The 8,865-nt window shown below is 36.6% G+C and overlaps 1 pseudogene; it reads left to right on the top strand.

Annotated features, from left to right (window-relative positions):
• The first annotated feature begins 4,338 nt into the window (after positions 1–4,338).
• LOC149203040 (putative protein phosphatase 2C 53 pseudogene) lies at positions 4,339–5,884 on the top strand (annotated as a pseudogene).
• The last annotated feature ends 2,981 nt before the right edge of the window (positions 5,885–8,865 follow it).

Raw genomic sequence — 8,865 nt, 5'->3', positions numbered from 1 at the left:
TTGAGCACAAAACACCATTTGAAGCATTTTATGGTTTTAAACCTAAAGTTAGTCATTTAAGGATATTTGGATGCAAGGCCTTTGCTCATATTCCTAAAGAGGATAGGAGAAAGTTAGATGCCAAAGCCATCAAATGTATTTTTATTGGATATTGCACTGATCAAAAAGCATATAGAATGTATGATCCAAGTACTCACGAGGTCTTTGCAAGTAGAGATGTTATATTTCATGAGCATATAGATAAACAAATAAAAGAAGATGAACATAATACATGGCAGTCTTATGAAAACTTTAAGGAAGAAGAAGAAGTTGTGGAATCAACTCAAGAACAAGAACACATTGACATCCCAAAAGACACATCAAGGAATCAAAGTCCACAAAGAAATGAAGGCACTCCACAGAGAATAAAAGGAGAAGGTACTCCACAAAGTAATGAACCTCTAAGAAGGTCAACACAACAGATTCAAGCCCCCATCAGGTATAAATATTATGCTTTAATGTCTCAAGTAATGACTGTTTTTGAGCCCTTAAATTATGAACAAGCCAAAAATCATAAAGAATGGATGGAAGCTATGAAAGCAGAATATGACTTTATAATGAAAAATGAAACTTGGGAACTACCTGAAAATAAAGTCCCTATAGGATCAAAATGGTTGTACAAGACAAAATTTAATGCAGACAGTAGCATAGACAAGTATAAGGCACGATTGGTTGCAAAAGGTTATTCACAAAAAGAAGGAATAGATTATTAAGATACCTTTGCTCTGGTTGCAAAAATGAAAACAATCAGAATAATGATAGCATTGGCAACTAAATATGATTGGAAGCTACATCAATTAGATGTAAAGTCAACTTTTCTAAATGGTGACTTAAAAGAAGAGATTTATCTTGTTCAACCAGAAGGATTTGTAAAAAAGGGTCGAGAACATCTTGTATGCAAGTTAAAAAAGGCATTATGTGGACTAAAACAGGCCCCCAGATATTGGTATGAGAAAATCGACAAATTCTTCTTTCAGCAAGGATTTAAAAGGAGTAAAAATGATCCTAATTTGTATGTCAAAACAGATAGAAATGGGGATATAGTATTGCTCTCTATATATGTTGATGATCTAATAATAACAGGGAGTGCTAATAAATTAATTACAGATATAAAAATGAAGTTATCACAAGAATTTGAGATGAAGGATCTTGGTGAGTTGCACTATTGTCTAGGTCTTGAAGTATGGAGAAATGATGGAAGAACCATAATCACACAAAGCAAATATACAAATGAAGTACTAAAGAGATTTCATATGAATGGAAGTAAAGCAGTGAGTACTCCATTGGAACAAAATATCAAATTAAGAAGTGATGATGGAACAAAAGAGGTGAATGGAACATTGTATCGGCAATTAGTGGGAAGTCTGAATTATCTCACTACCACCAGACCAGACATTGCTTATGTAGTAAGCATACTTAGTCAATTCATGGCTAAGCCTCATGAAAGCCATTGGACAACTGCAAAAAGGGTCCTTCGATACTTAAAGGGAACTATCAATTTTGGTATTGAATATACTAATGCTTGTAATGTTGAATTGACAGGTCATTTTGATTCTAACTGGGCTGGAAATCCAGATGATAGGAGATCCACCACTGGATACGTTTTCAACATAGGATCGGGAGCTATATCATGGAGTAGTAAGAAACAGGCAACAATTTCCTTGTCATCAACTGAAGCAGAATATAAAGCATTATGCAGTGGCACCTGTGAAGCTATATGGCTTAGAAGAATACTTGCAGATGTTGGTGAAGGTTAACAAGAACCTACAGTGATCAGATGTGACAATCAAAGCACCATCAAACTGGGGAACAATCCTGTATGTCATGCAAGGTCAAAACATATAGACACACAATATCATTTTGTAAGAGAAAAGGTCCAATCAAAAGAAATTTCTCTAATGTACTGTAATAGAAATGAGAATGTAGCTGACATATTCACTAAGCCCCTTGGGAAGGCAAAATTTGAGTTTTGTAGAAGTAAGTTATGTGTTGTAGAAAATCAAGACTATAATGTAAGCCTAGCTGAGACTTAGACCAGCAGGCATGTCAATTAAGAGTATGTTTACAGTGTCTTATATATTGTATATGGTTGGAATTAAGGGGGAGTGTTGGAAGATATTAATTCCAACCACCCGCCATTAATGCAGTAGCTAGACACCTCTAGAGGATTCAACAGATATCTCGAGTGTTGGATAACTTCTTCTAGAATTCGGTGGATGCATTGACAAATGGATAGCTTCCTGGCCGAAGCCACCGCCCCACCGAACTCCAGAAGTTTCCTTGCTGTGTATAAAAACCTGTTCAAGCCATCAAATGAAGACAAGTTCGGTGTTTTATGTGTTTAACTGTGTGATCTCTGTTCACATTTCACCTCCTCAACATTGACCAAATCCTTTAACCCTTACCTGTATCGCTGTCTACGCGCACAATTTGTTTAACGAGGCTATAATTTTATTGGATGGTTATTCTTTTGGTAATTGGTTATTTTTTTCATTCTTTTGGTAATTGGTTTTTTTGTTAAAAAATTGATAATGTTAGTGTTTGAATCATTTTTTTTTTAAATTTAATAATATTAGTGCTTGAATTATTTCTTCGTTTTTAATAATAGAAATAAATCCAACACTATTTAAAACTTGGAATACCCAAATCCCGAAACTTGACCATTACAAACTTAATTTCTCAAATATTTTTCATGAATTTATCAAAATCATACCAAACCAAAAATGTGACTTCGCTTTAACCATTTACAATTTAATTACAAAGTCTATAAATGTCTATACAATGATATAGTATCGTATACTTTCCGCATTCGGTGAACATGTTCTTGAAAAACAAAGGACAATTGATGGTGATGGCATCCAGCACCTTGGGGACACAAGCTGTGGAACTCTTCACATGTAACTACAATTTCTATTTATAATGAGGGTAACTCTGAGTATGTTGGACCTTCGTTCTTCCATTGCCATAGGGAGTATCTCTGAGTGGACCTTAGTCTTCCATTGCGGTAGCGCTTTGATCAACCGGTGAATAGCATGATTCTTTCGGCAATATTGCAGTGACATAAATGGAGCATGTGGTTTATCTGGCTATCCTAGTTGTTAGGAATGAATTTAGTTTTATATTTAGCTCTTTTGCGTGTTGAGATGTCATTGCCTCCGCCATGTTGTTCACATGTTAATCATGTTTCACGTTTATTGGGTTCTATTGGTCCTCATGGCGCCTCGTCCTGCTTGTAGAAGACGTTCTCCTATTCAATGTACTCTGGCGGAATTTGCGGCTAGAGAAGCAGCACGTGCTTTCCACTATACCGCTTCTCTTGCAACGGGCAAATCTTGAGACTTCTGGGAGCGAAAGGTTAACTATGAACGTCTAGTTAACGAAACGGAGAGTCCCAACATGGGCACTGGTCACACTCTTTGACACTTGCATTCTTAAACTGTATTGGCGCACCAAAATGTTGATAGTGCATATCTAAGTATTTGGAAATAATAGCTCAATGGAGAAACAAGGATAGCTTCACTTGATCCTTTATAAATGCCTAACAAAAAAGCAAGGTGAAGCCTTGGTCTCACAAGTTGAAGCACGTGCATGTTGGGCTTTCCCTAGATTTATCGTTTCAATGTTGATGTGTAATGATTTCCTTTTGTTATCCTGAATTTTCTAAGTTAAATAGAATCAAAGAGTTTTGTTTACCAGTAATGAGGAAACCCAACCTTTAATGCAAACAATCTGTATATTTCAAGAAGACACGCTTTCATAAGTGGTTTCTTATGCGAAAGCTTTTCAGAAGTCATACAATAATATTTTAATAGATCATAAGTACCTATGTATTGGGAGATCTGTATTTACAAATCTTATAAAGCGGTGAACATTAAATTTAGTAAACTTCTGTTACCTCATGATGATGCGGGGTAGAGAAGGATGTGATCACCACGGCGATTACGCGGAAGGTTCGACGTGGAAAGACAGCTGCCATTGATGAGGGAAGCATCCCAATTATTAACAGCGACAACGTGAGCGCTTGCAACGTGCCATCAATAAATCCGTCTGCTCAACCAAAAGCCTTCCTCTTGCTCGCGTGACACGTCATCTCACTAAAGAAACGCAATAAGGATTACAGCCTGTTCCATCGCAGAGACAGGGTATTACGGATTGTAATTCACATCTCCGTGGCGGATTCGCGTACAGGGGATGTTGACCAACGACACAACTCGAATTTGGATTCGATTTCAACGCTTGATTTCAATATAAATACTCACAGTAGAGCACATACGATCCACAGCATCTGACGATCTCCAAACGAGACATTCAATTCAATTGTAACAACAGACAGGCCAGACTGCAAAAAGGGGGATTTATTCATTGCTGCGTGCGGTTTCCGAAGGCAACAACAAGCTTTGCCATCACCATCAACAGTAGCAGCAGCATCCATAGATTGTGAGCATGGCCTGCCTTGTAGCAGGAAATTCCCCCTCGCTCTTAGGGTCCTGCAAGTCCCCCTCTATACGCGATTCTGACATTGAAGTATGCGCAAGTTCCCATTGGAATCGTAGTTTCCAAACGCCCGGTATCGGCGACATCCAGGATAGTTTTGTGCGCGCTGGGCTGAGTTCTGTGCTGACTAACAGAAGCGAGAATATGCTGTGGAGCGACAGCGGGAAGAGTACAGTCATGAAGGCGGTCTCGCTCAGTGTCAATGTCCCGGAGGGGAATGATTCGATTGCCCGCAAGTGCCCTTCCCCTTCACTAAAGAGGAAACGTCCGCAGAGGCTGGATATTCGGCCCCAGTTGCCGGGCATAAGTTCGCTGTTCTCAGCAGTAGAGCAGGCAACGGAGGTCAATGTGGAGGGTCTTCATTATGCGGTTTCAAGCAAAAAGGGTCGGCGAGAATTGATGGAGGACACCCACAAAGCCATTCTCAATATTCATGGCGATTCCAAACAGGCCTTCTTCGGCGTCTTCGATGGTCATAGCGGTCGGAAAGCCTCAGATTTCGCTGCCGAAAATATTGGGCACAATATTGTGGATGCTATGCTGGCCATGAAAGATGAAACAGAGAACCTTCTCGAAGAAGCTGTTAGAACCGGGTACCTAAAAACAGATGCAGAATTTCTGAAGCAGAATGTCAGCGGCGGTACTGCTTGTGCAACTGCTCTGATTATAGATGGTAACTTAGTGGTTTCCAATGCCGGGGATTGTCGAGCAGTTATTAGCAGAAACGGATCTTCTGAAGCCCTTACATGTGATCATCAAGCTGGGAGGGAGGACGAGCGACAACGGATAGAGAGTTTAGGCGGAATTGTGGACCTCCGCCATGGGGTTTGGCGAGTTCAGGGGTCTCTAGCTGTATCTAGGGCCATAGGCGACTCACACATGAAACAATGGATAACGGCTGAACCAGAGACTAGAAATATTGAAATAACTTCTGATTGCGAGTTTTTAATTTTGGCATCAGATGGATTGTGGAATATGGTCAGTAATCAAGAAGCAGTGGACATTGCCAGACCTTTCTGCGTTGAGAAACAGCCTAATTTGACACCATTAGGAGACGGCCCAATAGCTGCTTGCAAAAAGCTTGTAGAAGTAGCAGTAACCAGAAAATCAAGAGATGATATTAGTGTGATGATAGTACAACTCAGACATTTTTGCCAGACATAAAATTAGTGTAGATGAGGTGAGGGATGACTGCAATCAAAAAGAAACCTTGATAACAACCCTCTGACCCAACTTGAGAGTTGGATTTTAAAATGACTCCGACCTATATTTTGATCATCAAGCAGTGGGAAGCATGAATTCTCCATTTTTTTATATATAAACACTTACATTTATTTTTGTACATCTTAGCTGGTCCAATGATTCTTTTTCGCAATTAATCTTTCATTCAATTACAATTATCATATTAGTGTTGCCGCTGCGTTTAGCCTCATATTTATTTAGATGACCAAGCTACGCGCCATCGGTGTTCACAAGATATAGACTTTGGCGCATGTCACACACATTGTTTGTTTAAAGAAAAGAAAGAAGCAATGGAGCTTTTGGTTAGTCCGTAAAAGGGAAGAACAGACTGAATTGTTATAAATGTTGATCTGAGACACATTTTAGCACGGCTAATTGAACATATCCCCTATAAGGAGATGCAATGAAAGAACTTTACAAAATCAATCATTCAATGACGGTATACACATGCAGGAGCAACAACAGTGAGGGGAAATAATAGAGGGTAACTTGAATGGATAAAAAAGTCGTGGAAGCATAGGGAAAAGAGAGATGCAGATATTTGAGCTTCTTTCTTCAATGATTTGTTAGGTTTCACAATTTTTTCAAGTTCAGAGGTATTTTAGATTTAAAAACACAATCAGTTTGTATTTTAATTTTGATTATAAATTCGGTCCAATCTAGAGTTGGAAACCTAATTCTACAATCTAGTTAAACTGTATGCTCAAGGTAATTAATTAAATCGATTGTAAATTTTGTGCTACTAGCAACTAAAAAATCAAAGTGCTAAGTGGAAGTTTGAGTTTGATGACTTTAATAAATAAGTAGTAAATGTTGATAAGGCTGGAACGACAAACCATTTCAAGAGATGTAGTTTTCCGAAGAAACAATTGTGATGCAAATATAGCCATTGACATTATTTTCTGATGTAAATATAGTAGTTGGCATTCTTCACAAGAAAATATGAAAATAGATTTTAATATATGTGTGTATGTTCAGCCTAACAAATTAATATTGTAACAAAATGACTCTTTGTTCAAAGATAACTGCGGGAAGTATTTAACAAAAAAATTGAGATATAAGAAATTAATATTATAAGAAAATGATTCTTTGTTTAAGGATAAGTTTCGGAAGTATTTAACAAAAAAAAATTGAAATATAATAAAAAATTGTGTATGATTAAAAAATGTTCCAAAGGAGATTTTTCTATTTTAAATAGATAATTTATATTTTCAAAAAATTGATTAAAAGCCTAATTTCCTTTGTCTTTAGATTTCAACAATTCGGAGAAGTTTGCTACAAGTTTGAACAATGCCATGTTCCACTCCTTCCTTGAAATTTTCAAAAAATAGCAAATAAGTACTTCTTATGATTGTAAAAAATGTCATCATTCCTCACAATTAATATAAATATTTAAAAAGTGCATAAGTTTTTTTTTATAGACTTTAGAACCTATAAATCATTTGAATGTGATGTTGAACAAGTGCTACACGGAACCTTTGACCCTGCAGTTAAGTTAAAAATTATACTCTCAAAAAAAAGATATAAGATCATTGTGTTTGAATTAGCTCAGAATTATCTAATGGGTCCATCAAATTTGAGCTTGAGTTGTAAATGGTAGGAATTTTGTAGATCCGGGGAAAATGGATATCCCAAAAACACTATTAAAATGGGTTTTTGTTATTCTTATTTTCAAGGATTTTAAATGATGGTGGTTTTCTTACAAATCTTAACAATAAAAAATTATTGCACAAATATCTAAAAATCATGACATGAATATTGTAATTGTATCAAAAAATTATCCCAAAAAATCTATGAAGTAGTTATCCACATGACATTTTATTGTGCAAAGAGTACACTAACACCTTCAAATTATGGTCCAATTAGAGGTTTTTTTTGTATATTATCAAAAAATAAAAAATACATTGTTGTAGTAGCTATCCATGAGAGGACTTTTATGTTCCTCATTTGAACTACCATGGATTTGTTGTCGTTGCTACAATAACCTAAAAAATTTCACTACATTCAAATTTTGGAGCCTACTTCACCGTCGTATCTAGTGTTGCCTTGATCTTCGAGTCTCGTTTCAAATCATTCTATATGTTTCAAGTGTTCTTGGTCACCCTGATGTGTCGTCGCGTTGATTAGAATATATCTAGTGCATTTCATGGTCATAACACCTTTGGTTGTTGTAAAACGACACTTTTGGTCGCAATCGCACACACTGTGTTTGTTGTGCTTTGGAAATGTATGTAAAATGGTGTTTTGTTATCTATTTATCATTGTTCAAGTTTGTCTAAATTTTCTCAATCAGTTGGTATGTGTCGCACATGATTTTATGTCTAAAATGTTGAGAAGTGCTACAAGAAAATGTCAATTTGACTTTGCCTTAGTCAAATTGAGAAAAAATGAATTTCCACGTCAGCAAACAACTTGGAGGCAGTTAACTTGTGTGACATGGTTCTTTTCACTTAGTTAACTTGGTAAGTTAGAGTTAGATGGCTTGGATTTCAGTTAAGCATGTGTGACTGCTAAAGTTTAGTAATCCAGTTCATTTATATCTAGTTGAATTCAATTAAACTAGTTCTAATCGTTGGAGGAACTAGTGGAAGGTCAGTTATGCAGTGGGACAATAGTTTAAGTTAGTGATCATCGAGTTAAATGATCAATCAACTTAAAATAACTATTGCATATAGAGAATTCGAGTTCCTAACTATGGTGGAGATTCCAAGGCAGTGCAAAAAGCAGTTGTAAACTAGTTTGAGTGTATAGGTGTTGCATGTAGTCAAATGATCAAACCTTGGGAATTGCACAATCAATTGGAGGAAAAGTCTTAAAAAATAGGGGCTAATTCTATAGGAATTGCGAAAGGAAATAAGGGCTCAAGCAGACGCATAAATTGACTAAGTCTGGGTCAGAGCTTCTCATTGAATAGAGAGATAAGTTATTCAATTGCAAGTTCAGCACAAACTGAGCTAGAAATTATAATACATCTCTATTCATTTGATTAATGCAAAGAGACTTGAGGTGTTTTTACCAATTGGGTTACCCTAGAAAACATATTGTGTGTGTGTTATTTCTTATTGCATGTCTAAGATTGTTGTTCTAAAT

This window comes from Pinus tabuliformis, chromosome 2_1 (genome assembly GCF_031772625.1).
Source record: "Pinus tabuliformis cultivar Carrire ecotype Pingquan chromosome 2_1, CPIR1, whole genome shotgun sequence".
Classification (NCBI taxonomy): Eukaryota; Viridiplantae; Streptophyta; class Pinopsida; order Pinales; family Pinaceae; genus Pinus; species Pinus tabuliformis.
Note: the sequence above shows the minus strand (reverse complement) of the source record. Positions and strands in the feature narration are given on the sequence as shown.